Below are 27,976 nucleotides of genomic sequence, written 5' to 3' on the forward strand. Positions count from 1 at the left end.
TTGGCTTGAATTGAAAATCTGCGGAGTATATGCTGCCATGTTCAGACATCAGCTCACTCGGATATTCTGTGGATAAAATACTAGGGGTCTGGCCGGAGAAACTCTGGGTAAAGTCCGCGCGAAAAATGCGGCTGTTTGCGTTTACACATAGCCTAAAGAACCTCCGGGTAGCCAAATCTCCGGAGTTTTTCAGGAGATTTCCGTATGTGTGAAAAGGGTTTATGAGAAGCCACATTCGTGCTGTGTGAAAAAGACAGGAAGTAGATTGAGCCAGTATTTGAGCCATAAAGAAATTCATAATGTTGATTAAATGTTAGGTTCTCTTGCAAAATTAAGTCAAACACGTAGCTGAAAATTGCAAGAGTTTTCAGCAAAACTTTGAACAATGCTCCCTTATTGTCAATGACAAATATTATCCCTTCCACATTGTCACAATGACCCAATTTAGCCAAATTAATTTAATATTCTATTATTACTTGGCTTATATACAGTACATAATAATGGTTTTATAAGTACATTAGAATCTGAGGATGCATTCTTGGCTTTTTGGCCATTGATTGGCCAACAACTACCGGTAAGTAAGAAAGTAATGGTTCAGTCATGATCAGGTCTGATTTGGTTTTATATTTGGTATATTTTCAGAGTTTAGATTTTCTTGTTTGATTTTGTCTCATTCTTCCCTGGTGTTTGTTTCCCTTGTGTGTTTCCTAGTTTAGTCTTTAGTGTTTCCTGTGTTATTTTGTTATTTCCTATCCCTGAGTCCCTCTATGTTCTAGTGTGTATTATTGTTGTGACATTCTTAAGTTCTCTGTATCATTAGTGTTCCCTGATTTATTTTGTAGTTCTTTTCCCCAGTGTTTCTTGTGTTGTGTTTCTCTCTTCCTCTGTGTGTGTTGCCCTCATTGTCTTCACCTGTGTTGTTTGTCTCACCTGTGTTTGATTACCCCATGTCTATTTAGTGTTCCTTCCCTCTTGTTGTCAGTTCATTGTTGTATGTTAGTTGTCGGTCAATGTCAGATGTTCCCCTGTGATTCCTCATGGTAAACTATTAGTGACGGTCACAGGAGGCATTCAGATCCTGTCCTGCAACTCATGCAGGGTTCTGGGGCACTTCGCCCGCTGTGCTCTTCTGTACCATTCCAGCTTCATATAAGCCCTTTTCCCTGTCCACCAGTCAGTCACAGTTGGACAAACGTGGGCGACAGGTGCATCATTTAAATTCCACTCCTAAAGACTATTATTGAACCGTGATCCCTCAACTCCTTACACTTTAAATGTTTAGCAGCAGAGCTTTCTTCTCATCCTGATTCAGTTTTTGTTGATCACCTGCTTACAGGTTTTAAAATCGGTGTTACTACTTACGCTGCCCATCGTAACTTACATTGCAAAAAATGTACAATCCGCTGAAAAAGAGCTATCAATAGTTTCTCAGTTAGTAGTGAAAGAAGTAAACAAATGGTATGTCATCGGTCCTTATGAGTCCTCTCGTTTTCCCATTTTTTGCACCAGCCCCATAGGTGTAGTCACAAGAAAATACTAAGGGGAAAAAAAGACTGATTTTCAATTTGTCCGAACTACGCTCCGGTCGCTTTGCAAGCGTTACTGGTCTCATACCTCCAGAGCTTTTTTCCCTTCATTACACATCAGTCGATAATGCCATAAAAGTGTGGGGCAGGGCTCGTGGCTTTCCAAAGCAGACATCACTGGCGAATATAAGATTGTTCCTGTCCATCCATGTCAGTGGCCTCTTTTCGGCATCAGGTGGGATTCAAATGATTAGTTTAGCTGGTCATGCGAGCCATCGCCAGGTAAAAGAACCTCAACATACCGGGCCTCATGTCCATCCGTAAGTCACAAACTGCACGAGGTGAATGCCTTTTCATTTCACATCAATAAATGATTATGTGTTTTATTCTTCCATCTAACTCTATTCTCCCCACATAATCCATCCAGCCACTAAGGTAAAGCCCATAATGATGGTTCTTTCTTTGTCTTTTCTCACTTTTATTTTGGGGGGTATCCTATCCTGCTGTCGGCCTCATTACCCCTGCAAGTATATGAAGTCGTCACGATGGAGTATAATCCCTCCAAAGACTTTTCACATTTAATTCTAAATTGTAAACTAAATAATTGTTCATTCTTAATTGAGTCTCTCCTGATTGAAATACTAAACATGTTTGATTGTGGCACAGCAACCCTAACACCCCAACTTTATTAATCAAATTCTCTCAACAATATAAGGATGTGTGGGATAGTTATCAAACACTATCAAGTTGCTTCCCCACAAAATGCCAAAATCATTAACTATACATACCTTGTAAATAATTCTGATTTGGCTAATTAGCACCAGTGATTTTGCATTTTGGTTTATACATGCTCTAAAAAACAATTAAAAACCCCTAAATGAATCCTTATCACCAATCAATACCTCTTGCTTCTTTATGCAGAAATGTAGAGTGAATGAAGACAAATGGAAGGAACGCCAGCATATAAAGAGGTGGAGATATGTTTTTGGAGTCCGAAAGCTCTTCCCCTTCAAAAAATATACAAATAAGGTAGACCATTAATGAAAACCTGTTGTACCTTGTACATGTTAATGTCCCTTTGCATAAAAAATAATGCCATACATAAACGACCTGTTCCACAACAGAGAAGATGATGAAAATGCCTTATTATTTTTTTCAATAGGATGATGTGTAGCCGTTATCAGCAGCCACGTTTTACAACCTCTCTTCCTGCAGGACTCAGGACTGTGGATTAACATCTGGGTTACTTTGTACCAAGAAACAAAGGAACTGATCAATGATTTAAGTCTCCCTCTCAGACAGGCTCTGGAAGACAGGATATTATGAACTTTTACAACACCTGGAATAAACAAGCTAGCGGAAAAAGAACACTCTGCTATCTACGAATTGACCCCAAAGACATGAACTGTGACTGAAACCAGTCTCTGCAAAGTCGTAAAATTGACCATCTGTTGAAGAACTGCTGAAGAACTGAATTAAACCACAGCGTTCAATTCTGCATCAAATGAACATTTATGTCTTTCTTCATCTAGATATTTGTAATTGTCACATTGAATGTATTATAATGATCTTTTTAAACTCAAAATCAGATTTTCAGAATAGGAATAAGAGTTTTAATGGGAATTTGACGTGGAGCGCTATTGCCATCTAGTGTTAGAATAACCATGAATACGTAACCTTCATAATTATACATTTAGACGTGTTATAAAGCATACTCTTTGATATTAGCTACAGAAGGTGTTATTTAAAGACACCAATTTCTTTTCCTACTTTATTAATATGTCTTATTAAAAATGCTGACTGTATAACATGTTTTTGTTCACCTACAGGCTGGGATTAACTGAGGATGTTCCCAGGTGGTGTGATTTTCATCTGAATGTGAATCTGATAGAAATAATATCGAAATGAATGTATGGTGACGTATATATGTTTAGATTCTTATTCTTAATCTTATTAAGTAAACTCGGTTTAGTTTAAACAATTGTGCTCCGGTCAGAATGGGAGTGACCCTTCCCCTGCAGGCCCCCCTCCTACGCCCGCAGCTGATAAGAGTTCACACTGAGCTCAGATCTCCAAACAAAAGTTTTAGTTTTGTTTTTTTTAGTTATAGTTTTTGGTTTGTTGAAGTTTAGAGCTTCAGCTCTTGCTCGCTTCTCTTCGGACTTCGGTCCAAATCACTTCTTTTAAGTTTGTGCCGTAGAGAGACAAATCTCTGCTGAACTTTCATTTTCACACACATTTTTGGAACATCAATTCTTTCTGGCTCAAGCAAGGCTTTTGAACTTTCTTCTCTAAAGTCTTTGCTCTTCAATTTTGAACGCCAATTCCTTAGTTTGGATTCATCGAGATGGCCATCCGGTTAATCTGAATTGGAAATCGATGTATCAAAAGACTCTTTAATATTTTTTCCTGTTGGATCCTCTTGGAGCTTCTGACGACGGCTGAACTGATGTACAATCTCCATCCCAGCTGCATACTCCGACCAAGTTGTCAAGGCATCTAATCTGGCCCGTGGACCTCTCTGGGCCTGAAAAGAACCGCTTGCCAGAGACTGAAACGAGGGACCAGCCGGCAGAGTTCAATTGAACACAGCTCACAGTAAGACTGCTGGTGGCAAGGGGTGTTGGAAGATTAAGTCGTGAGTCGTGTCTATTCAGAGCCCTCCTTTAAATTCAAATAGAATCCCAAAATTCGGTTATCAACTTTTCCTTTTTAACCATTTTCTGATTAAGTCATTCAAACAATACATTTCATATAACATTAACATTAACATCAATAACATTTCCAGAACTGACTGATTAATTAATTAACTTATACCATTAAAGTTATTTTCTTCCTTTAACAGGAAGTGGTGCCCCTTCTTAAATCTGAGGTTAAATGAAGAAATGACATCTTAATAATTTAATTACGCTACAGATGCCTCTGTGACGGTAGGTCCCCAAGAAAATGACAACCAAGAGCCCGAGTCAACCATGCAAGGAAACAAGGACACCGAGTTGGAAACGCAAACTAGACCTTCTGAAGCTGTTTCCGAAAAAAAAAAAAATGTAATAGTTTTCTTTATTCTGCACTTGGGTCCTCCACCTTAACTTTGTTTTTTCAATGCGGTTCATGACAGTAGCAGCTTATAAACACAGATGTGACTTGCTTCTAACACAGGTTATATGGAATGGACATGACAGACAAATGTATTACTTTGTTTGTGTGTTAGGACCCCCTTGAAAATGAGATGGCATATCTCAAGAGGCTATCCCACTAATAAATTCAAATTCAAAAGTGAAATAGAATCCAGGAAATCATGGACACTTTCATTAGTATGCCTTCTGATTTGCTCTGGCAGTGGCAGATATTGCTTACCCATTCAATATGCATGTGTTATATGTTCTAAATAAGTACCTTTGAAAATGTACCCATGGGTATCAGTGTCAGAAGAGAGCTTAGTGTTAAACGTGGGCACTTAATCAAGAGACAAACATGAAAATCTTTTAATATATTAGTAATATATTTCTTTCAACACAGTGTTTCAAAAAGTGTCAAAAGCCAGGAAATCCAAAGAAAGCAGCAGTCCCCATTAATTCAATCTTTTACTCACTCACACCAGACACCTCAATACTGTATGCTTAATGTCTTTTCATAAGGCACCTGGGAGAATTGTCTGAGAAAAGAATTTGAATAATGGCTGATTAGCTGGGGAGCAGTGCAGAGTGGCAGAGTTGAGGTAGAAAAGGACAGAAGAGCCAGGATGGAGAAACTGATGATTAGCTCAGGCATGAAGGGCTGGAGGTATAGAATATACAAGGAGATCCACAGAGCAACCACACAGATAGAAGACAGAATAAAGAGACAGATCAAAATTTAAATTTTATCAGTTTTTCCACACTCTTACTTGAAATTGAAATCTTAACTATGGAATGCCATTGTATTCAATATTAAGTATGAAATACATACATAAACAAATATGCCTATGAAATAAATACATACATAAATAAATGTGCCTTGGAAATTAATTTATATTTAAAAAAAATTATAAATATGGCTATTTCTTAAGTCCACATTTATTTACATGGACTTTTATTTTCATAATGCCACATTTATTTAGTTCCCTTAAAAACATTTGCATAAATAAAGAGCAGTGATGGTTGGTTAAGAAAATGCTCTTTTGAAAAGAGGTTTTCAGTCCTTTCATTAAAGGAACCAACAGTCTGTGGAGCCCTCAGGTGATCAGGGAGAGCATTCATCAATCATGGGGCAGTAGAGTAAAAGGCTCAAGCCATTAGCAGGTCATTTGTGACCCTGAACTGGGGCCTAATGTATAAAAGGTGTCACTTCCTACATTTGGTACATTACCTTTAAGTCAAGATTCTGTCGCTTGTACATTTCTTTAGGGACTATTAAAAGTGCTCTGCAACTTGTAAATTTGTCTCGGCGCTAGTAAAAGTATTTCGGTTTGTAAGTTTGTTTAATAAAATGTAAAACTTTTCAAAATGTAAATTTGTCTAAAATATTGTAAAAGTGTTTCACACTTTGTAATTTTGCTTTGCACTTCCCAGCCACCGTAGACGAACAGTTTCACGTTAATTGGGATGTATTTTAGACATGTGGAAATTTCTGTGTGCAAGTACTTTCCCAATTTTGGGAGTACTCCACATTTCAGTATAAAAGCTGCGCATTCTTTTCTACATGAGGCCCCAGGAGTCTCATTTATAACTGTTCCGTACGCACAAAATGGGGCCTGAAACTGGCGTACACCGTTTCCCATGCAAAGTCTGTGATCTATAAAAACAAACCTGAAGGTAAAATGTGGTAAGCAAACTCTGACCCAGGCGTACGTACATTTTGGAGGCATAGGAAATTGGCAACACAGTGGTGAATTGAAACCTGCAAAATGTAACTTATATTGATGTCTTTTACACATTTTATTTCACTAAATATTCAACTTTACTGACGGATCCACGTCATAGTATAGTCATTAAATTGTTTTATACGTGTATATTTAATGAGCGTAGGAACGTTCAATATGACAAGATATAAACCAATGAATAAATAAAAGTCCGCCTCTTACATACAGTAGGCTATTTCATCAGCGCTGTCTCGCCTCTATTATCCCAGACGGACCTTAGAGGACCGGACTTTACACTGATGTAATCACTGATGTAGAAATCAGAATTTAGCACAAAAACCATAGCACCAGTTTGTATACAAATTCTGTAGTGTCTGACGTTCATGCTCCATCAAGTCAATCTTTTAATTTGACTCCTATCACGGTATCCGATGTACACAAAGCCCTGAGGCTCCTGGACACAACAAAATCTGCAGGCCCTGATAAATTGGAACCATACATTTTAAAGCTAGCTGCAGATTTTATTGCTCCACCTCTAATGCACATTTTTAATCTCTCACCCAAAGCGAAAATCATACCCATAGAACAATGAGTCACAAAATTTCACTTTTAATAGGAAATTTAACAAATTTCTGAAATCCCCAAAAAATGCATTTTGAAGCCTTGGGATCATATCAAAACATTTTTCTTGCACAATTGCAAAATGAAAGGAATCCATTGCTATGGCTGTCGATACAAATCAAGGACGTTTCAGAAACCATAAGGTTTTTGCAGAAGAAGGGTGGAAATTCACAACTCCTATAATGTGAGGTGAACTTAACTTTGTAAAAAAATGGGAACTTGACTAATACCTTCTAGGGAAATGCCCAGCATATTGGGGAACAATGCATTTTGAATCCTTGGGATCATATCAAAACCTTTTCTTGCAAAATGAGAGGAATCCATTGCTATGGCTGTCCGTAACATTCAAGGATGTTTCAAAAAGCCTCTGGATTTTGCAGAAGAAGAGTGGAAAATCAAAATGCATACATGCTGCAGTGAACCTAGCTTCACTTTAAATAAAGGCACAACCTCGACTGGAACCTTCTTTAGAACTGAACAGTACATCAGGTAACCATGAATCTTTTTTCAATTCGGTAACCAATCATGACACAGTGACTTTTCAGGACCTCTCGCACCAGAAGCGAGAATCGTACCCCTAGACCAACGAGCCACAAACTTTCACTTTTAATAGGAAATTTAACACATTTCTGAAATGCCAAAAAAAAGAATTTTGAAGACTTGGGATCATATCAAAAAATGTTCTTGCACGACTGCAAAATGAAAGGAATCCATTGCTATGGCTGTCGATACAAATCAAGGACGTTTCAGAAATCATAAGGTTTTCGCAGAAGAAGGGTGAGGCTGTTCCAAAATTGGACCAACAAACATGAATGCTGACGGGCCTCAGAGTACACAGCATGTCACAAGTTGCAAATGACAAGCAGAGCTAAAGAACATGTTTCTGTGGCGCAATCGTTCAGCGCGCTCTGCTGTTAACAGAGTGGTTGGTGGTTCGAGCCCACCCAGGGACTATTAATGCAAACTCAGTTGACTTGTGAGACTTTGTGAATATGGTCTGTTATCCATCAGTTCTGTTGCTCTATTCTGCTAAAAGCAACACTTGAAGTCATATTTAAACCTGTTCCATTGTGTATTGTTTAACACTGGACTTTGAATACAGTGATCCCACTTCACATCCCGATGGGACCTAGTCTCAAGGTACAGAGCAGTGTGGTGTTTCATTGGGCACGGTGTTGTTTCAGTAATGATTGCCCTGTAGCTTCCTTTTTTTCAATACCGAAATCAATGCTTTCAAAACACTTTGGGTTGGCGTTAGTTTTGGAACATTTTTTTTGCAGCTTAACAACTGTCTTAAAAGTACTTCTCACTGAGTGCAATGGGCTTTTAATGATGAGTGCTACAAACTCTTTAGGCAGCAATCTAAGTGAAACAACATTTGTATGGCTTGTGCTGACCAGAAGGTAAAGGGAAAACTTAGGATTGCAGGCTGTTTGAGGAGGATTGGATGACTCCCTGACACCTTAGTTGTTCAAGGGCTTACCCGTGCCTGGAGGATCACAGACCCAATGGCATGCCATGAACACGTAATGCTTCAAAGCCAGGTCCCACTGAGAACCACTGCAGAGCTTCCAGAGAGAGCAGTGAAACAATTTCTTACATGGCAGCACCATGTGTGGACATTAAAGTGCAGGGATTTGGAAAGAGATGGCATGAAGAAATACCATTGCCACAGAGGATAGTATGAGAAAGCAACCTTTGCTGGCTGGCTTAAACATGTGGTTTATATGTTTACACTTGAGGGATGGCTCAGGGTCATTGTGGCACTTTTCTATCCGTTCCAAAATTGGACCAACAAACATGAATGCTGAGGGGCTGTGAAAACTGGGTGATCAAATGACTTGTGAGAGATTGTCATCTTGGTCTGCTAGCCAACCTTCAACACTGGCATCTTTCCAGCACAGGGGAGTAAAGATGTTAACAAGCTGAGTCGATTCAGTTACACACTTAATATGAAACATTCTCAAAGCAAATCAACTAATGGCGCTGTGGCTTAGTTGGTCAAAGTGCCTGTCTAGTAGACAGGAGATCCTGGGTTCAAATCCCAGCAGTGCCTCTTTTCCATTTCCTTATACTTGGTGGCAATGTCCTGAGTACTGACAGCAGCATAACTGCAAATGCAGCTTCGGGCAAAAGGCAATGGAAATACAATGTGGCAACCCACCTCAGGCACTTTGGAAGGCTTGATGCAGAGTTATTTGCAGCAGTTGCCCCAAACTGTACACTTCCAAGGGGCGCTGTGGCTTAGTTGGTGAAAGCGCCTGTCTTGTAAACAGGAGATCCTGGGTTCAACTCCCAGCAGCACCCTCACACATTAACTTGTCTATAAAAGCTTTAAAATGTTCATACCTGGGAGCAGGACTTTTATTACTTATCCCCTAAAAACACCTTTCCTAGACAGGGTCAAACCACCCAACGCAACCCCTTCCACAGGACGATGAAAAGTGATTCGTTGTTACAGGTAGGTAGTCATAGAATTCCACTCAACTGTGGATCAGTCTGATTGGAGGGGACACATTGATTTCATCACAAACGCTATGGGTTTTTTTACGTATCATGCAAACAACAAGCAAAAACAAAAAGCATGTCTCTGTGGCGCAATCGGCCAGCGCTCGGCTGTTAACCGAGATGTTGGTGGTTCGAGCCCACCCAGGGACGAGTAATGGGAACTCCGTTGACTTGTGATACCTTGTGATTATGGTCTGTTATCCAACTGGAAGCAGTTCTGCTAAAAGCAACACTTGAAGTCATGTTTAAACCCGTTCCATTGTGTGTGGTTTAACACTGGACTTTAAATACAGTGATCCCACTTCACATCCCGATGGGACCTAGTCTCAAGGTACAGAGCAGTGTGGTGTTTCATTGGGCACGGTGTTGTTTCAGTAATGATTGCCCTGTAGCTTCCTTTTTTTCAATACCGAAATCAATGCTTTCAAAACACTTTGGGTTGGCGTTAGTTTTGGAACATTTTTTTTGCAGCTTAACAACTGTCTTAAAAGTACTTCTCACTGAGTGCAATGGGCTTTTAATGATGAGTGCTACAAACTCTTTAGGCAGCAATCTAAGTGTAACAACATTTGTATGGCTTGTGCTGACCAGAAGGTAAAGGGAAAACTTAGGATTGCAGGCTGTTTGAGGAGGATTGGATGACTCCCTGACACCTTAGTTGTTCAAGGGCTTACCCGTGCCTGGAGGATCACAGACCCAATGGCATGCCATGAACACGTAATGCTTCAAAACCAGGTCCCACTGAGAACCACTGCAGAGCTTCCAGAGAGAGCAGTGAAACAATTTCTTACATGGCAGCACCATGTGTGGACATTAAAGTGCAGGGATTTGGAAAGAGATGGCATGAAGAAATACCATTGCCACAGAGGATAGTATGAGAAAGCAACCTTTGCTGGCTGGCTTAAACATGTGGTCAGTGTCTTGTTCGTTGTTTGCAAAAGAATATTAGTCCTTTGTCAGTTTACGAATCTCTTCTTGTAGTTAGTATGTAGTTAGCATACATTTTCTACCTCGGCTATCCACTTAACCCCGTCTCCTAACTTTTATGATTAACCACTATCACCAACTTGTGGTCAACTGTAATAGCACCTGATCATCACATCCCCTTTCCTTTGAGGCAACATAACAGGGTATAAACAAAATAAGTGTCAGGTTTGTTAACAGTGCTATTCTTACCAAAACATGTCATAGCAACATATCAATATTTAGAAAACTTAGGATGCCATCGCAAACCTCTAACAGTTTGAAAGGTCTATAAAACATTAGCTCACACACTAAAGAATATAACCTTTAATTATTATTATTATTATTATTATTTTCTTAAATCACAAGTTCAGTCTATCAGGTTTCTTGATTTCTCTTGTAGATCTTCTCACCACAGGTTCTGTCAAAGTTTGTGTGCCTGTGTTGTTGTCTGTAGGAGACTCACTGTCTTCTTCACTGAGCTCCTGCATTTTTAACAGACTGCGACGGTTTCACCTAAGGATTTGCCCTTCCTCAGTCTTTATGGTGAATGACCGTGGAGCTACTTCTTGAAGAACAGTGGCTTTTGTTATCCAACCATTAGGTTCCTCAATCCTGACTGTGTCGTCAGTTGACAGTGGGGGAAGCTGCTTGGCAGTTTTGTCATAAAATGACTTCTGTTTCATCTTCTGATGCTGCAGTCTTCGTTCCAGCTTTGGACGTCTCTTTTGTTTGATGTAGCTTGGCAGTGTTGTACGCAGCTTTCTGTTCATCAACAGCTTGGCAGGTGATAATCAACACTCGAGAGGTGATGCTCTGTAGCTGAGTAGAGCAAGGTACGGATCTGAATCACTGTCTTCAGCTTTCTTCAGGAGTTGCTTAAGGATGTGAACTCCTTTTTCAGCTTTCCCATTTGATTGTGCATACAGTGGACTAGATGTCACATGTTTGAAGTCGTACTTTCTTGCAAACTGCTGCCACTCTCTGCTGTTAAAGCATGGTCCATTATCACTCACCACTGTGTTTGGTATACCATGTCTGGCAAAAATGGATTTTACTTGTGTTATGACACACATTGATGATGTGTTTGATAGTAAAGCCATTTCAGGGAAGTTTGAGTGATAGTCAATGACCACCAAATAGTCTTTACTCTTGAGATGAAACAAGTCCATTGCTACCTTAAACCATGGCGCTGTTGGGACATCAGCTACCACCATGGGCTCTTTGGTTTGCTTGTTCCTGTGTTTCTGGCATGTGTCACATCTGCTTATCAGTTTCTCAATGTCTTTATTGATGCCAGGCCAGAAAACTGTGTCTCTCGCCCTTCTTTTACATTTCTCCACACCGAGATGACCTTCGTGGATCCTCTGTAGAATGTCCTGTCTCAGCTTATGTGGAATAATGATTCTGTCTTGCTTGACCAACAGCCCTTTCACGACAGCCAGCTCACCTCTGATGTGATAAAACAATTGACAGGAACCTACAGGCCATCCATTTTTTATATTTTCAATGACACGTTGCAGCTCTGTATCCTTTGCTGTTTCTTCGGTTTGGCTTGTTTGGACTTTGTGTCAGATACAGGAAGAGCAGAAGAAATCATGTTCACATGGCTTTGAACATCCTCATCTGTCGTACTCTCATTGCCTCCAGTGGGCGCTCGTGAGAGTGCATCAGCGAGTATGAGGTGTTTTCCTGGTGTATAAATCAGTTCAAAGTCATATCTCTGCAGTTTCATCATCAGACGTTGTATCCTTGGTGTCATTTCATTCAGGTTCTTCTTTATTATGGCCACTAGTGGACGATGGTCTGTTTCCACAGTGAAGGAGGGAAGACCATATACATAGCTGTGGAACCTCTCTAGGCCAAACACTAACCCAAGACATTCTTTCTCTATCTGGGCATATCTACATTCAGTTTCTGTCATGGACCTTGAGGCATAGGCAATAGGTTTCCAATGCTCACCTTCAGCCTGTAGAAGTACTGCCCCGATACCATCCTTTGATGCATCCGTTGACACTTTGATCCTCTTTGTGGGATCGAAAAATGCCAGAACAGGTGTAGTTGTCAGTGTGTGTTTAAGCCTTTCCCACTCATTTTCATGCTTTGTTGTCCACTTGAAATCTCTCTCCTTGTGCAGGAGTTCACGAATGCAGGACGTCTTTGCAGATAAATTAGGAATGAATTTACCTATAAAGTTCACCATCCCCATGATGCGCAGGACACCCGTTTTGTCTGTGGGTCTTGGCATGTTCTTTATGGCATTTATCTTTTCCTGGTCGGGCTCGACACCTTGTGGAGAGAGTTTGTCTCCGAGGAAAACGATTTCCTGAGCTCCAAACTGGCATTTACTCTTGTTGAGCTTCAATCCATGCTTTTGTATCCGCTCTAGAGCTCTGGTAAGCCTGTCATTGTGCTCTTGAAGCGTGGAGCCCCAGATGACGATGTCATCCACATAGACACGCACTCCCTCCAGCCCCTCGATAATGTGCTCCATGGCTCTATGAAATATTTCAGATGCTGAAATTATTCCAAACGGCAGTCTTAGGAAGCAATATCGGCCAAACGGTGTATTAAAGGTGCAGTATTTTGTGCTGCTTTCATCCAGTTTTAACTGCCAGAAGCCCTGTGATGCGTCAAGTTTTGTGAAGTATCTGGCACCTGACATTTCACTAGTGATTTCTTCACGTTTTGGAATCTGATAATGTTCCCGCTTAATGTTCTCATTCAGATCCTTTGGATCCATGCATATTCTCAGGTCGCCATTTTTTTTCTTAGCACATACCATAGAATTGACCCAGTCTGTTGGTTCCTCGACTTTTCTAATCACACCCAGTGTAGTCATCCTGTCCAGTTCGTTCTTAAGGCGCTCTCTTAGTGGTGCCGGGACTCTTCATGCAGGATGTACCACTGGCTGTGCATTTTCTTTCAGCTGAATTTTGTATGTGAATGGCAATACACCAAAACCCCTGAACACATCTTCAAATGATGCAGTTAACAGAGTCACTTGGTGCATTCATTGCTGTGTTGATGAGATACACTCTTTTAACCAGCCCCAGATTTTCACATGCTTTATCACCTAGCAGTGAATCAAGTCCTTCAGGTACAACAGAAAATAGTAGGTGATGCACTTTTTCTTTCACTGTCACTCTTAGCTGGCATGTGCCCAAACACTCGATGTCTTGTCCATTGTAGTCCTTCAGCTCAAGTGTTTTCCTTTGTATTTTTGGCTTAATCTTCATGTCTTTAATGTCAGACATGCTTATTAGATTAGCTTTTGCACCAGTGTCCAACTTTACTGTGACTAATGTTCCATTTATTTGCAGTGGTGCTATCCACTTGTCTTCATTTATGGAATTGATTTCTTTTTCTGGTTTATTTTCATAGTTTATCATGCCAACAAAAAATGTTTCACTGAGATCAGTCTCCTCAACTATATTTACAGATCTTCCTTTGTTTTTGTCCTTTCTTTTTGAGAAGCATTGTTTCGCAAAATGGTTATTTCCTTGGCAGTTCGAGCATATCTTACCAAATGCTGGACACTGTCTCGGCTTGTGCTGTGAGCCACAGCGTTTGCAGGTGAATTTACAGTCATCAGTCCGATGCGTCTGCCGGGTATGCGTGCGTTGTCCTCCTTTGCCTGAGACAGCATCAACAGCCACACTGTCACCCACGTTGGCCGTTCCCGCCTCTCTCTCGCTGAACGTCCTCACATGCATTTGAGACAGCTCACTTGCCTTGCAAATGGTGATGGCTCCATCTAGCTTCAGCTCCGATTCCCTCAGTAGCCGTTCTCTGAGCTTTTTATCTTCCACGCCACAAACGATCTGGTCCCTGATCATAGAGTCCTTCAAAGTTGCAAAGTTGCACGACTGTGCTTTTAGCCTTAAGTCCGTAAGGAAGCTATCAAAAGGCTCACGTCGTTGCTGCATCCGAGACCGAAAAATATATCTCTCATATGTCTCGTTCTTCTTTGGAGAGCAATGTGCATCAAAGTTTACAAGCACAATGTCCAACTTGTCCTTATCATCCGGACTTTCATACACAAACGTGTTGTACACTTCTATGGCTTGTGGCCCTGCTATAGTTAGCAGTAACGCTACCTTTCTAGCATCCGGCTTCGTCTCCAGTCCCATTGCCGCGATATACAGAAGAAACTGCTGCTTAAAGGTGCGCCAATTGCTGTCGACATTCCCCGTGAGCTTCAGACTCTCCGGTGGCTTCAGAGCATCCATGTCGCTTTTCACAATCCACCACGCAGCTTATTTTACTCCTGGTACCATGTTTTGTTCGTTGTTTGCAAAAGAATATTAGTCCTTTGTCAGTTTACGAATCTCTTCTTTATTGCCGGTAACATGTAGTTAGCATACATTTTCTACCTCGGCTATCCACTTAACCCCGTCTCCTAACTTTTATGATTAACCACTATCACCACCTTGTGGTCAACTGTAATAGCACCTGATCATCACAGTCAGTTAAAAGAATAAAGCACTGGCCAGTCCAAGAACACTTTGTCAATTGCTTGATCAGAGCAATGCACAGTTGCACAAAGCTATGGTCTACAGGCTGGTCAGAGGCCAGAGATACCCTTGAATGTGTCTGAACATAGAGAATCACTGCTCCAGCTGTACTTCTAGCACTGCATATTCTTGTCCACCTGACATGCAACAACTTGCTAAATAGACATTCCCTGTATCATGGTACAGACAACAGTTGCAAGGAAAAGCACAACTGTGTCAGAAGTGCCTCCAGAGGAGACTGCGACCTGAACGCAGCGCCTTAGACCGCTCGGCCATCCTGACTGAATGATGCTTGGCCTGTCAGATATAGAATAGCAAACAATTGTAAGACACAAAATATGTTTACACTTGAGGGATGGCTCAGGGTCATTGTGGCACTTTTCTATCCGTTCCAAAATTGGACCAACAAACATGAATGCTGAGGGGCTGTGAAAACTGGGTGATCAAATGACTTGTGAGAGATTGTCATCTTGGTCTGCTAGCCAACCTTCAACACTGGCATCTTTCCAGCACAGGGGAGTAAAGATGTTAACAAGCTGATTCGATTCACTTACACACTTAATATGAAACATTCTCAAAGCAAATTAATTGATGGCGCTGTGGCTTAGTTGGTCAAAGTGCCTGTCTAGTAAACAGGAGATCCTGGGTTCAAATCCCAGCAGTGCCTCTTTTGAATTTCCTTATACTTGGTGGCAATGTCCTGAGTACTGACAGCAGCATAACTGCAAATGCAGCTTCGGGCAAAAGGCAATGGAAATACAATGTGGCAACCCACCTCAGGCACTTTGGAAGGCTTGATGCAGAGTTATTTGCAGCAGTTGCCCCAAACTGTACACTTCCAAGGGGTGCTGTGGCTTAGTTGGTCAAAGTGCTTGTCTAGTAAACAGGAGATCCTGGGTTCAAATCCCAGCAGTTCCTCTTTTCCATTTCCTTATACTTGGTGGCAATGTCCTGAGTACTGACAGCAGCATAACTGCAAATGCAGCTTCGGGCAAAAGGCAATGGAAATACAATGTGGCAACCCACCTCAGGCACTTTGGAAGGCTTGATGCAGAGTTATTTGCAGCAGTTGCCCCAAACTGTACACTTCCAAGGGGCGCTGTGGCTTAGTTGGTGAAAGCGCCTGTCTTGTAAACAGGAGATTCTGGGTTCAACTCCCAGCAGCACCCTCACACATTAACTTGTCTATAAAAGCTTTAAAATGTTCATACCTGGGAGCAGGACTTTTATTACTTATCCCCTAAAAACACCTTTCCTAGACAGGGTCAAACCACCCAACGCAACCCCTTCCACAGTACGATGAAAAATGATTCGTTGTTACAGGTAGGTAGTCATAGAATTCCACTCAACTGTGGATCAGTCTGATTGGAGGGGACACATTGATTTCATCACAAAAGCTATGGGTTTTTTTACGTATCATGCAAACAACAAGCAGAAACAAATAGCATGTCTCTGTGGCGCAATCGGCCAGCGTGCTCGGCTGTTAACCAAGAGGTTGGTGGTTCGAGCCCACCCAGGGACGAGTAATGGGAACTCCGTTGACTTGTGAGACTTTGTGATTATGGTCTGTTATCCAACTGGAAGCAGTTCTGCTAAAAGCAACACTTGAAGTCGTGTTTAAACCCGTTCCATTGTGTATTGTTTAACACTGGACTTTGAATACAGTGATCCCACTTCACATCCCGATGGGACCTAGTCTCAAGGTACAGAGCGGTGTGGCGTTTCATTGGGCACGGTGTTGTTGCAGTAATGATTGCCCTGTAGCTTCCTTTTTTTCAATACCGAAATCAATGCTTTCAAAACACTTTGGGTTGGCGTTAGTTTTGGAACATTTTTTTTGCAGCTTAACAACTGTCTTAAAAGTACTTCTCACTGAGTGCAATGGGCTTTTAATGATGAGTGCTACAAACTCTTTAGGCAGCAATCTAAGTGTAACAACATTTGTATGGCTTGTGCTGACCAGAAGGTAAAGGGAAAACTTAGGATTGCAGGCTGTTTGAGGAGGATTGGATGACTCCCTGACACCTTAGTTGTTCAAGGGCTTACCCGTGCCTGGAGGATCACAGACCCAATGGCATGCCATGAACACGTAATGCTTCAAAACCAGGTCCCACTGAGAACCACTGCAGAGCTTCCAGAGAGAGCAGTGAAACAATTTCTTACATGGCAGCACCATGTGTGGACATTAAAGTGCAGGGATTTGGAAAGAGATGGCATGAAGAAATACCATTGCCACAGAGGATAGTATGAGAAAGCAACCTTTGCTGGCTGGCTTAAACATGTGGTCAGTTAAAAGAATAAAGCACTGGCCAGTCCAAGAACACTTTGTCAATTGCTTGATCAGAGCAATGCACAGTTGCACAAAGCTATGGTCTACAGGCTGGTCAGAGGCCAGAGATACCCTTGAATGTGTCTGAACATAGAGAATCACTGCTCCAGCTGTACTTCTAGCACTGCATATTCTTGTCCACCTGACATGCAACAACTTGCTAAATAGACATTCCCTGTATCATGGTACAGACAACAGTTGCAAGGAAAAGCACAACTGTGTCAGAAGTGCCTCCAGAGGAGACTGCGACCTGAACGCAGCGCCTTAGACCACTCGGCCATCCTGACTGAATGATGCTTGCCCTGTCATATATAGATTAGCAGACAATTGTAAGACACAAAATATGTTTACACTTGAGGGATGGCTCAGGATCATTGTGGCACTTTTCTATCCGTTCCAAAATTGGAACAACAAACATGAATGCTGAGGGGCTGTGAAAACTGGGTGATCAAATGACTTGTGAGAGATTGTCATCTTGGTCTGCTAGCCAACCTTCAACACTGGCATCTTTCCAGCACAGGGGAGTAAAGATGTTAACAAGCTGATTCGATTCAGTTACACACTTAATATGAAACATTCTCAAAGCAAATCAACTGATGGCGCTGTGGCTTAGTTGGTCAAAGTGCCTGTCTAGTAAACAGGAGATCCTGGGTTCAAATCCCAGCACTTCCTCTTTTCCATTTCCTTATACTTGGTGGCAATGTCCTGAGTACTGACAGCAGCATAACTGCAAATGCAGCTTCGGGCAAAAGGCAATGGAAATACAATGTGGCAACCCACCTCAGGCACTTTGGAAGGCTTGATGCAGAGTTATTTGCAGCAGTTGCCCCAAACTGTACACTTCCAAGGGGTGCTGTGGCTTAGTTGGTGAAAGCGCCTGTCTTGTAAACAGGAGATTCTGGGTTCAACTCCCAGCAGCACCCTCACACATTAACTTGTCTGTAAAAGCTTTAAAATGTTCATACCTGGGAGCAGGACTTTTATTACTTATCCCCTAAAAACACCTTTCCTAGACAGGGTCAAACCACCCAACGCAACCCCTTCCACAGTACGATGAAAAATGATTCGTTGTTACAGGTAGGTAGTCATAGAATTCCACTCAACTGTGGATCAGTCTGATTGGAGGGGACACATTGATTTCATCACAAAAGCTATGGGTTTTTTTACGTATCATGCAAACAACAAGCAGAAACAAATAGCATGTCTCTGTGGCGCAGTCGGCCAGCGCACTCAGCTGTTAACCGAGAGGTTGGTGGTTCGAGCCCACCCAGGGACGAGTAATGGGAACTCCGTTGACTTGTGAGACTTTGTGATTATGGTCTGTTATCCAACTGGAAGCAGTTCTGCTAAAAGCAACACTTGAAGTCGTGTTTAAACCCGTTCCATTGTGTATTGTTTAACACTGGACTTTGAATACAGTGATCCCACTTCACATCCCGATGGGACCTAGTCTCAAGGTACAGAGCGGTGTGGCGTTTCATTGGGCACGGTGTTGTTGCAGTAATGATTGCCCTGTAGCTTCCTTTTTTTCAATACCGAAATCAATGCTTTCAAAACACTTTGGGTTGGCGTTAGTTTTGGAACATTTTTTTTGCAGCTTAACAACTGTCTTAAAAGTACTTCTCACTGAGTGCAATGGGCTTTTAATGATGAGTGCTACAAACTCTTTAGGCAGCAATCTAAGTGTAACAACATTTGTATGGCTTGTGCTGACCAGAAGGTAAAGGGAAAACTTAGGATTGCAGGCTGTTTGAGGAGGATTGGATGACTCCCTGACACCTTAGTTGTTCAAGGGCTTACCCGTGCCTGGAGGATCACAGACCCAATGGCATGCCATGAACACGTAATGCTTCAAAACCAGGTCCCACTGAGAACCACTGCAGAGCTTCCAGAGAGAGCAGTGAAACAATTTCTTACATGGCAGCACCATGTGTGGACATTAAAGTGCAGGGATTTGGAAAGAGATGGCATGAAGAAATACCATTGCCACAGAGGATAGTATGAGAAAGCAACCTTTGCTGGCTGGCTTAAACATGTGGTCAGTTAAAAGAATAAAGCACTGGCCAGTCCAAGAACACTTTGTCAATTGCTTGATCAGAGCAATGCACAGTTGCACAAAGCTATGGTCTACAGGCTGGTCAGAGGCCAGAGATACCCTTGAATGTGTCTGAACATAGAGAATCACTGCTCCAGCTGTACTTCTAGCACTGCATATTCTTGTCCACCTGACATGCAACAACTTGCTAAATAGACATTCCCTGTATCATGGTACAGACAACAGTTGCAAGGAAAAGCACAACTGTGTCAGAAGTGCCTCCAGAGGAGACTGCGACCTGAACGCAGCGCCTTAGACCACTCGGCCATCCTGACTGAATGATGCTTGCCCTGTCATATATAGATTAGCAGACAATTGTAAGACACAAAATATGTTTACACTTGAGGGATGGCTCAGGATCATTGTGGCACTTTTCTATCCGTTCCAAAATTGGAACAACAAACATGAATGCTGAGGGGCTGTGAAAACTGGGTGATCAAATGACTTGTGAGAGATTGTCATCTTGGTCTGCTAGCCAACCTTCAACACTGGCATCTTTCCAGCACAGGGGAGTAAAGATGTTAACAAGCTGATTCGATTCAGTTACACACTTAATATGAAACATTCTCAAAGCAAATCAACTGATGGCGCTGTGGCTTAGTTGGTCAAAGTGCCTGTCTAGTAAACAGGAGATCCTGGGTTCAAATCCCAGCACTTCCTCTTTTCCATTTCCTTATACTTGGTGGCAATGTCCTGAGTACTGACAGCAGCATAACTGCAAATGCAGCTTCGGGCAAAAGGCAATGGAAATACAATGTGGCAACCCACCTCAGGCACTTTGGAAGGCTTGATGCAGAGTTATTTGCAGCAGTTGCCCCAAACTGTACACTTCCAAGGGGCGCTGTGGCTTAGTTGGTGAAAGCGCCTGTCTTGTAAACAGGAGATTCTGGGTTCAACTCCCAGCAGCACCCTCACACATTAACTTGTCTGTAAAAGCTTTAAAATGTTCATACCTGGGAGCAGGACTTTTATTACTTATCCCCTAAAAACACCTTTCCTAGACAGGGTCAAACCACCCAACGCAACCCCTTCCACAGTACGATGAAAAATGATTCGTTGTTACAGGTAGGTAGTCATAGAATTCCACTCAACTGTGGATCAGTCTGATTGGAGGGGACACATTGATTTCATCACAAAAGCTATGGGTTTTTTTACGTATCATGCAAACAACAAGCAGAAACAAATAGCATGTCTCTGTGGCGCAGTCGGCCAGCGCACTCAGCTGTTAACCGAGAGGTTGGTGGTTCGAGCCCACCCAGGGACGAGTAATGGGAACTCCGTTGACTTGTGAGACTTTGTGATTATGGTCTGTTATCCAACTGGAAGCAGTTCTGCTAAAAGCAACACTTGAAGTTGTGTTTAAACCCGTTCCATTGTGTATTGTTTAACACTGGACTTTGAATACAGTGATCCCACTTCACATCCCGATGGGACCTAGTCTCAAGGTACAGAGCGGTGTGGCGTTTCATTGGGCACGGTGTTGTTGCAGTAATGATTGCCCTGTAGCTTCCTTTTTTTCAATACCAAAATCAATGCTTTCAAAACACTTTGGGTTGGCGTTAGTTTTGGAACATTTTTTTTGCAGCTTAACAACTGTCTTAAAAGTACTTCTCACTGAGTGCAATGGGCTTTTAATGATGAGTGCTACAAACTCTTTAGGCAGCAATCTAAGTGTAACAACATTTGTATGGCTTGTGCTGACCAGAAGGTAAAGGGAAAACTTAGGATTGCAGGCTGTTTGAGGAGGATTGGATGACTCCCTGACACCTTAGTTGTTCAAGGGCTTACCCGTGCCTGGAGGATCACAGACCCAATGGCATGCCATGAACACGTAATGCTTCAAAACCAGGTCCCACTGAGAACCACTGCAGAGCTTCCAGAGAGAGCAGTGAAACAATTTCTTACATGGCAGCACCATGTGTGGACATTAAAGTGCAGGGATTTGGAAAGAGATGGCATGAAGAAATACCATTGCCACAGAGGATAGTATGAGAAAGCAACCTTTGCTGGCTGGCTTAAACATGTGGTCAGTTAAAAGAATAAAGCACTGGCCAGTCCAAGAACACTTTGTCAATTGCTTGATCAGAGCAATGCACAGTTGCACAAAGCTATGGTCTACAGGCTGGTCAGAGGCCAGAGATACCCTTGAATGTGTCTGAACATAGAGAATCACTGCTCCAGCTGTACTTCTAGCACTGCATATTCTTGTCCACCTGACATGCAACAACTTGCTAAATAGACATTCCCTGTATCATGGTACAGACAACAGTTGCAAGGAAAAGCACAACTGTGTCAGAAGTGCCTCCAGAGGAGACTGCGACCTGAACGCAGCGCCTTAGACCGCTCGGCCATCCTGACTGAATGACGCTTGGCCTGTCAGATATAGAATAGCAAACAATTGTAAGACACAAAATATGTTTACACTTGAGGGATGGCTCAGGGTCATTGTGGCACTTTTCTATCCGTTCCAAAATTGGACCAACAAACATGAATGCTGAGGGGCTGTGAAAACTGGGTGATCAAATGACTTGTGAGAGATTGTCATCTTGGTCTGCTAGCCAACCTTCAACACTGGCATCTTTCCAGCACAGGGGAGTAAAGATGTTAACAAGCTGATTCGATTCAGTTACACACTTAATATGAAACATTCTCAAAGCAAATCAGCTGATGGCGCTGTGGCTTAGTTGGTCAAAGTGCCTGTCTAGTAAACAGGAGATCCTGGGTTCAAATCCCAGCAGTTCCTCTTTTCCATTTCCTTATACTTGGTGGCAATGTCCTGAGTACTGACAGCAGCATAACTGCAAATGCAGCTTCGGGCAAAAGGCAATGGAAATACAATGTGGCAACCCACCTCAGGCACTTTGGAAGGCTTGATGCAGAGTTATTTGCAGCAGTTGCCCCAAACTGTACCCTTCCAAGGGGTGCTGTGGCTTAGTTGGTGAAAGCGTCTGTCTTGTAAACAGCAGATCCTGGGTTCAACTCCCAACAGCACCCTCACACATTAACTTGTCTATAAAAGCTTTAAAATGTTCATACCTGGGAGCAGGACTTTTATTACTTATCCCCTAAAAACACCTTTCCTAGACAGGGTCAAACCACCCAACGCAACCCCTTCCACAGTACGATGAAAAATGATTCGTTGTTACGGGTAGGTAGTCATAGAATTCCACTCAACTGTGGATCAGTCTGATTGGAGGGGACACATTGATTTCATCACAAAAGCTATGGGTTTTTTTACGTATCATGCAAACAACAAGCAGAAACAAATAACATGTCTCTGTGGCGCAATGGGCCAGTGCGCTCAGCTGTTAACCAAGAGGTCAGTGGTTCGAGCCCACCCAGGGACGAGTAATGGGAACTCCGTTGACTTGTGAGACTTTGTGATTATGGTCTGTTATCCAACTGGAAGCAGTTCTGCTAAAAGCAACACTTGAAGTCATGTTTAAACCCGTTCCATTGTGTATTGTTTAACACTGGACTTTGAATACAGTGATCCCACTTCACATCCCGATGGGACCTAGTCTCAAGGTACAGAGCGGTGTGGCGTTTCATTGGGCACGGTGTTGTTGCAGTAATGATTGCCCTGTAGCTTCCTTTTTTTCAATACCGAAATCAATGCTTTCAAAACACTTTGGGTTGGCGTTAGTTTTGGAACATTTTTTTTGCAGCTTAACAACTGTCTTAAAAGTACTTCTCACTGAGTGCAATGGGCTTTTAATGATGAGTGCTACAAACTCTTTAGGCAGCAATCTAAGTGTAACAACATTTGTATGGCTTGTGCTGACCAGAAGGTAAAGGGAAAACTTAGGATTGCAGGCTGTTTGAGGAGGATTGGATGACTCCCTGACACCTTAGTTGTTCAAGGGCTTACCCGTGCCTGGAGGATCACAGACCCAATGGCATGCCATGAACACGTAATGCTTCAAAACCAGGTCCCACTGAGAACCACTGCAGAGCTTCCAGAGAGAGCAGTGAAACAATTTCTTACATGGCAGCACCATGTGTGGACATTAAAGTGCAGGGATTTGGAAAGAGATGGCATGAAGAAATACCATTGCCACAGAGGATAGTATGAGAAAGCAACCTTTGCTGGCTGGCTTAAACATGTGGTCAGTTAAAAGAATAAAGCACTGGCCAGTCCAAGAACACTTTGTCAATTGCTTGATCAGAGCAATGCACAGTTGCACAAAGCTATGGTCTACAGGCTGGTCAGAGGCCAGAGATACCCTTGAATGTGTCTGAACATAGAGAATCACTGCTCCAGCTGTACTTCTAGCACTGCATATTCTTGTCCACCTGACATGCAACAACTTGCTAAATAGACATTCCCTGTATCATGGTACAGACAACAGTTGCAAGGAAAAGCACAACTGTGTCAGAAGTGCCTCCAGAGGAGACTGCGACCTGAACGCAGCGCCTTAGACCACTCGGCCATCCTGACTGAATGATGCTTGCCCTGTCATATATAGATTAGCAGACAATTGTAAGACACAAAATATGTTTACACTTGAGGGATGGCTCAGGATCATTGTGGCACTTTTCTATCCGTTCCAAAATTGGAACAACAAACATGAATGCTGAGGGGCTGTGAAAACTGGGTGATCAAATGACTTGTGAGAGATTGTCATCTTGGTCTGCTAGCCAACCTTCAACACTGGCATCTTTCCAGCACAGGGGAGTAAAGATGTTAACAAGCTGATTCGATTCAGTTACACACTTAATATGAAACATTCTCAAAGCAAATCAACTGATGGCGCTGTGGCTTAGTTGGTCAAAGTGCCTGTCTAGTAAACAGGAGATCCTGGGTTCAAATCCCAGCACTTCCTCTTTTCCATTTCCTTATACTTGGTGGCAATGTCCTGAGTACTGACAGCAGCATAACTGCAAATGCAGCTTCGGGCAAAAGGCAATGGAAATACAATGTGGCAACCCACCTCAGGCACTTTGGAAGGCTTGATGCAGAGTTATTTGCAGCAGTTGCCCCAAACTGTACACTTCCAAGGGGCGCTGTGGCTTAGTTGGTGAAAGCGCCTGTCTTGTAAACAGGAGATTCTGGGTTCAACTCCCAGCAGCACCCTCACACATTAACTTGTCTGTAAAAGCTTTAAAATGTTCATACCTGGGAGCAGGACTTTTATTACTTATCCCCTAAAAACACCTTTCCTAGACAGGGTCAAACCACCCAACGCAACCCCTTCCACAGTACGATGAAAAATGATTCGTTGTTACAGGTAGGTAGTCATAGAATTCCACTCAACTGTGGATCAGTCTGATTGGAGGGGACACATTGATTTCATCACAAAAGCTATGGGTTTTTTTACGTATCATGCAAACAACAAGCAAAAACAAATAGCATGTCTCTGTGGCGCAATCGGCCAGCGCGCTCGGCTGTTAACCGAGAGGTTGGTGGTTCGAGCCCACCCAGGGACGAGTAATGGGAACTCCGTTGACTTGTGAGACTTTGTGATTATGGTCTGTTATCCAACTGGAAGCAGTTCTGCTGAAAGCAACACTTGAAGTCGTGTTTAAACCCGTTCCATTGTGTATTGTTTAACACTGGACTTTGAATACAGTGATCCCACTTCACATCCCGATGGGACCTAGTCGCAAGGTACAGAGCGGTGTGGCGTTTCATTGGGCATGGTGTTGTTGCAGTAATGATTGCCCTGTAGCTTCCTTTTTTTCAATACCGAAATCAATGCTTTCAAAACACTTTGGGTTGGCGTTAGTTTTGGAACATTTTTTTTGCAGCTTAACAACTGTCTTAAAAGTACTTCTCACTGAGTGCAATGGGCTTTTAATGATGAGTGCTACAAACTCTTTAGGCAGCAATCTAAGTGTAACAACATTTGTATGGCTTGTGCTGACCAGAAGGTAAAGGGAAAACTTAGGATTGCAGGCTGTTTGAGGAGGATTGGATGACTCCCTGACACCTTAGTTGTTCAAGGGCTTACCCGTGCCTGGAGGATCACAGACCCAATGGCATGCCATGAACACGTAATGCTTCAAAACCAGGTCCCACTGAGAACCACTGCAGAGCTTCCAGAGAGAGCAGTGAAACAATTTCTTACATGGCAGCACCATGTGTGGACATTAAAGTGCAGGGATTTGGAAAGAGATGGCATGAAGAAATACCATTGCCACAGAGGATAGTATGAGAAAGCAACCTTTGCTGGCTGGCTTAAACATGTGGTCAGTTAAAAGAATAAAGCACTGGCCAGTCCAAGAACACTTTGTCAATTGCTTGATCAGAGCAATGCACAGTTGCACAAAGCTATGGTCTACAGGCTGGTCAGAGGCCAGAGATACCCTTGAATGTGTCTGAACATAGAGAATCACTGCTCCAGCTGTACTTCTAGCACTGCATATTCTTGTCCACCTGACATGCAACAACTTGCTAAATAGACATTCCCTGTATCATGGTACAGACAACAGTTGCAAGGAAAAGCACAACTGTGTCAGAAGTGCCTCCAGAGGAGACTGCGACCTGAACGCAGCGCCTTAGACCGCTCGGCCATCCTGACTGAATGATGCTTGCCCTGTCAGATATAGAATAGCAAACAATTGTAAGACACAAAATATGTTTACACTTGAGGGATGGCTCAGGGTCATTGTGGCACTTTTCTATCCGTTCCAAAATTGGACCAACAAACATGAATGCTGAGGGGCTGTGAAAACTGGGTGATCAAATGACTTGTGAGAGATTGTCATCTTGGTCTGCTAGCCAACCTTCAACACTGGCATCTTTCCAGCACAGGGGAGTAAATATGTTAACAAGCTGAGTCGATTCAGTTACACACTTAATATGAAACATTCTCAAAGCAAATCAACTGATGGCGCTGTGGCTTAGTTGGTCAAAGTGCCTGTCTAGTAAACAGGAGATCCTGGGTTCAAATCCCAGCAGTGCCTCTTTTGCATTTCCTTATACTTGGTGGCAATGTCCTGAGTACTGACAGCAGCATAACTGCAAATGCAGCGTCGGGCAAAAGGCAATGGAAATACAATGTGGCAACCCACCTCAGGCACTTTGGAAGGCTTGATGCAGAGTTATTTGCAGCAGTTGCCCCAAACTGTACCCTTCCAAGGGGTGCTGTGGCTTAGTTGGTGAAAGCGTCTGTCTTGTAAACAGCAGATCCTGGGTTCAACTCCCAACAGCACCCTCACACATTAACTTGTCTATAAAAGCTTTAAAATGTTCATACCTGGGAGCAGGACTTTTATTACTTATCCCCTAAAAACACCTTTCCTAGACAGGGTCAAACCACCCAACGCAACCCCTTCCACAGTACGATGAAAAATGATTCGTTGTTACAGGTAGGTAGTCATAGAATTCCACTCAACTGTGGATCAGTCTGATTAGAGGGGACACATTGATTTCATCACAAAAGCTATGGGTTTTTTTACGTATCATGCAAACAACAAGCAGAAACAAATAGCATGTCTCTGTGGCGCAGTCGGCCAGCGCACTCAGCTGTTAACCGAGAGGTTGGTGGTTCGAGCCCACCCAGGGAAGAGTAATGGGAATTCCGTTGACTTGTGAGACTTTGTGATTATGGTCTGTTATCCAACTGGAAGCAGTTCTGCTAAAAGCAACACTTGAAGTTGTGTTTAAACCCATTCCATTGTGTATTGTTTAACACTGGACTTTGAATACAGTGATCCCACTTCACATCCCGATGGGACCTAGTCTCAAGGTACAGAGCGGTGTGGCGTTTCATTGGGCACGGTGTTGTTGCAGTAATGATTGCCCAGTAGCTTACTTTTTTTCAATACCGAAATCAATGCTTTCAAAACACTTTGGGTTGGCGTTAGTTTTGGAACATTTTTTTTGCAGCTTAACAACTGTCTTAAAAGTACTTCTCACTGAGTGCAATGGGCTTTTAATGATGAGTGCTACAAACTCTTTAGGCAGCAATCTAAGTGTAACAACATTTGTATGGCTTGTGCTGACCAGAAGGTAAAGGGAAAACTTAGGATTGCAGGCTGTTTGAGGAGGATTGGATGACTCCCTGACACCTTAGTTGTTCAAGGGCTTACCCGTGCCTGGAGGATCACAGACCCAATGGCATGCCATGAACACGTAATGCTTCAAAACCAGGTCCCACTGAGAACCACTGCAGAGCTTCCAGAGAGAGCAGTGAAACAATTTCTTACATGGCAGCACCATGTGTGGACATTAAAGTTCAGGGATTTGGAAAGAGATGGCATGAAGAAATACCATTGCCACAGAGGATAGTATGAGAAAGCAACCTTTGCTGGCTGGCTTAAACATGTGGTCAGTTAAAAGAATAAAGCACTGGCCAGTCCAAGAACACTTTGTCAATTGCTTGATCAGAGCAATGCACAGTTGCACAAAGCTATGGTCTACAGGCTGGTCAGAGGCCAGAGATACCCTTGAATGTGTCTGAACATAGAGAATCACTGCTCCAGCTGTACTTCTAGCACTGCATATTCTTGTCCACCTGACATGCAACAACTTGCTAAATAGACATTCCCTGTATCATGGTACAGACAACAGTTGCAAGGAAAAGCACAACTGTGTCAGAAGTGCCTCCAGAGGAGACTGCGACCTGAACG

The 27,976-nt window shown here is 42.6% G+C and overlaps 21 non-coding genes across 21 annotated transcripts; all 21 read left to right on the forward strand.

Annotated features, from left to right (window-relative positions):
- Nucleotides 1–7,866: 7,866 nt before the first annotated feature.
- On the forward strand, nucleotides 7,867–7,940 carry trnan-guu (transfer RNA asparagine (anticodon GUU)). Its single transcript has one exon. It is a non-coding gene; the product is annotated as a tRNA-Asn (tRNA).
- Nucleotides 7,941–8,969: 1,029 nt separating this feature from the next.
- Nucleotides 8,970–9,043, forward strand: trnat-agu (transfer RNA threonine (anticodon AGU)). The gene has a single exon. It is a non-coding gene; the product is annotated as a tRNA-Thr (tRNA).
- Nucleotides 9,044–9,220: 177 nt separating this feature from the next.
- On the forward strand, nucleotides 9,221–9,294 carry trnat-ugu (transfer RNA threonine (anticodon UGU)). The gene has a single exon. It is a non-coding gene; the product is annotated as a tRNA-Thr (tRNA).
- Nucleotides 9,295–15,568: 6,274 nt separating this feature from the next.
- Nucleotides 15,569–15,642, forward strand: trnat-agu (transfer RNA threonine (anticodon AGU)). The gene has a single exon. It is a non-coding gene; the product is annotated as a tRNA-Thr (tRNA).
- A 177-nt stretch (nucleotides 15,643–15,819) lies between these two features.
- Nucleotides 15,820–15,893, forward strand: trnat-agu (transfer RNA threonine (anticodon AGU)). Its single transcript has one exon. It is a non-coding gene; the product is annotated as a tRNA-Thr (tRNA).
- A 177-nt stretch (nucleotides 15,894–16,070) lies between these two features.
- trnat-ugu (transfer RNA threonine (anticodon UGU)) lies at nucleotides 16,071–16,144 on the forward strand. The gene has a single exon. It is a non-coding gene; the product is annotated as a tRNA-Thr (tRNA).
- A 279-nt stretch (nucleotides 16,145–16,423) lies between these two features.
- trnan-guu (transfer RNA asparagine (anticodon GUU)) lies at nucleotides 16,424–16,497 on the forward strand. The gene has a single exon. It is a non-coding gene; the product is annotated as a tRNA-Asn (tRNA).
- A 1,405-nt stretch (nucleotides 16,498–17,902) lies between these two features.
- Nucleotides 17,903–17,976, forward strand: trnat-agu (transfer RNA threonine (anticodon AGU)). The gene has a single exon. It is a non-coding gene; the product is annotated as a tRNA-Thr (tRNA).
- Nucleotides 17,977–18,153: 177 nt separating this feature from the next.
- trnat-ugu (transfer RNA threonine (anticodon UGU)) lies at nucleotides 18,154–18,227 on the forward strand. The gene has a single exon. It is a non-coding gene; the product is annotated as a tRNA-Thr (tRNA).
- Nucleotides 18,228–18,506: 279 nt separating this feature from the next.
- On the forward strand, nucleotides 18,507–18,580 carry trnan-guu (transfer RNA asparagine (anticodon GUU)). Its single transcript has one exon. It is a non-coding gene; the product is annotated as a tRNA-Asn (tRNA).
- Nucleotides 18,581–19,985: 1,405 nt separating this feature from the next.
- On the forward strand, nucleotides 19,986–20,059 carry trnat-agu (transfer RNA threonine (anticodon AGU)). Its single transcript has one exon. It is a non-coding gene; the product is annotated as a tRNA-Thr (tRNA).
- Nucleotides 20,060–20,236: 177 nt separating this feature from the next.
- Nucleotides 20,237–20,310, forward strand: trnat-ugu (transfer RNA threonine (anticodon UGU)). The gene has a single exon. It is a non-coding gene; the product is annotated as a tRNA-Thr (tRNA).
- A 279-nt stretch (nucleotides 20,311–20,589) lies between these two features.
- trnan-guu (transfer RNA asparagine (anticodon GUU)) lies at nucleotides 20,590–20,663 on the forward strand. Its single transcript has one exon. It is a non-coding gene; the product is annotated as a tRNA-Asn (tRNA).
- A 1,405-nt stretch (nucleotides 20,664–22,068) lies between these two features.
- Nucleotides 22,069–22,142, forward strand: trnat-agu (transfer RNA threonine (anticodon AGU)). The gene has a single exon. It is a non-coding gene; the product is annotated as a tRNA-Thr (tRNA).
- Nucleotides 22,143–22,319: 177 nt separating this feature from the next.
- trnat-ugu (transfer RNA threonine (anticodon UGU)) lies at nucleotides 22,320–22,393 on the forward strand. Its single transcript has one exon. It is a non-coding gene; the product is annotated as a tRNA-Thr (tRNA).
- Nucleotides 22,394–24,151: 1,758 nt separating this feature from the next.
- Nucleotides 24,152–24,225, forward strand: trnat-agu (transfer RNA threonine (anticodon AGU)). The gene has a single exon. It is a non-coding gene; the product is annotated as a tRNA-Thr (tRNA).
- A 177-nt stretch (nucleotides 24,226–24,402) lies between these two features.
- On the forward strand, nucleotides 24,403–24,476 carry trnat-ugu (transfer RNA threonine (anticodon UGU)). The gene has a single exon. It is a non-coding gene; the product is annotated as a tRNA-Thr (tRNA).
- Nucleotides 24,477–24,755: 279 nt separating this feature from the next.
- On the forward strand, nucleotides 24,756–24,829 carry trnan-guu (transfer RNA asparagine (anticodon GUU)). Its single transcript has one exon. It is a non-coding gene; the product is annotated as a tRNA-Asn (tRNA).
- Nucleotides 24,830–26,234: 1,405 nt separating this feature from the next.
- Nucleotides 26,235–26,308, forward strand: trnat-agu (transfer RNA threonine (anticodon AGU)). The gene has a single exon. It is a non-coding gene; the product is annotated as a tRNA-Thr (tRNA).
- Nucleotides 26,309–26,485: 177 nt separating this feature from the next.
- Nucleotides 26,486–26,559, forward strand: trnat-ugu (transfer RNA threonine (anticodon UGU)). Its single transcript has one exon. It is a non-coding gene; the product is annotated as a tRNA-Thr (tRNA).
- A 279-nt stretch (nucleotides 26,560–26,838) lies between these two features.
- Nucleotides 26,839–26,912, forward strand: trnan-guu (transfer RNA asparagine (anticodon GUU)). The gene has a single exon. It is a non-coding gene; the product is annotated as a tRNA-Asn (tRNA).
- The last annotated feature ends 1,064 nt before the right edge of the window (nucleotides 26,913–27,976 follow it).

Source organism: Labrus mixtus, chromosome 22 (assembly GCF_963584025.1).
Source record: "Labrus mixtus chromosome 22, fLabMix1.1, whole genome shotgun sequence".
In the NCBI taxonomy this organism is placed as follows: Eukaryota; Metazoa; Chordata; class Actinopteri; order Labriformes; family Labridae; genus Labrus; species Labrus mixtus.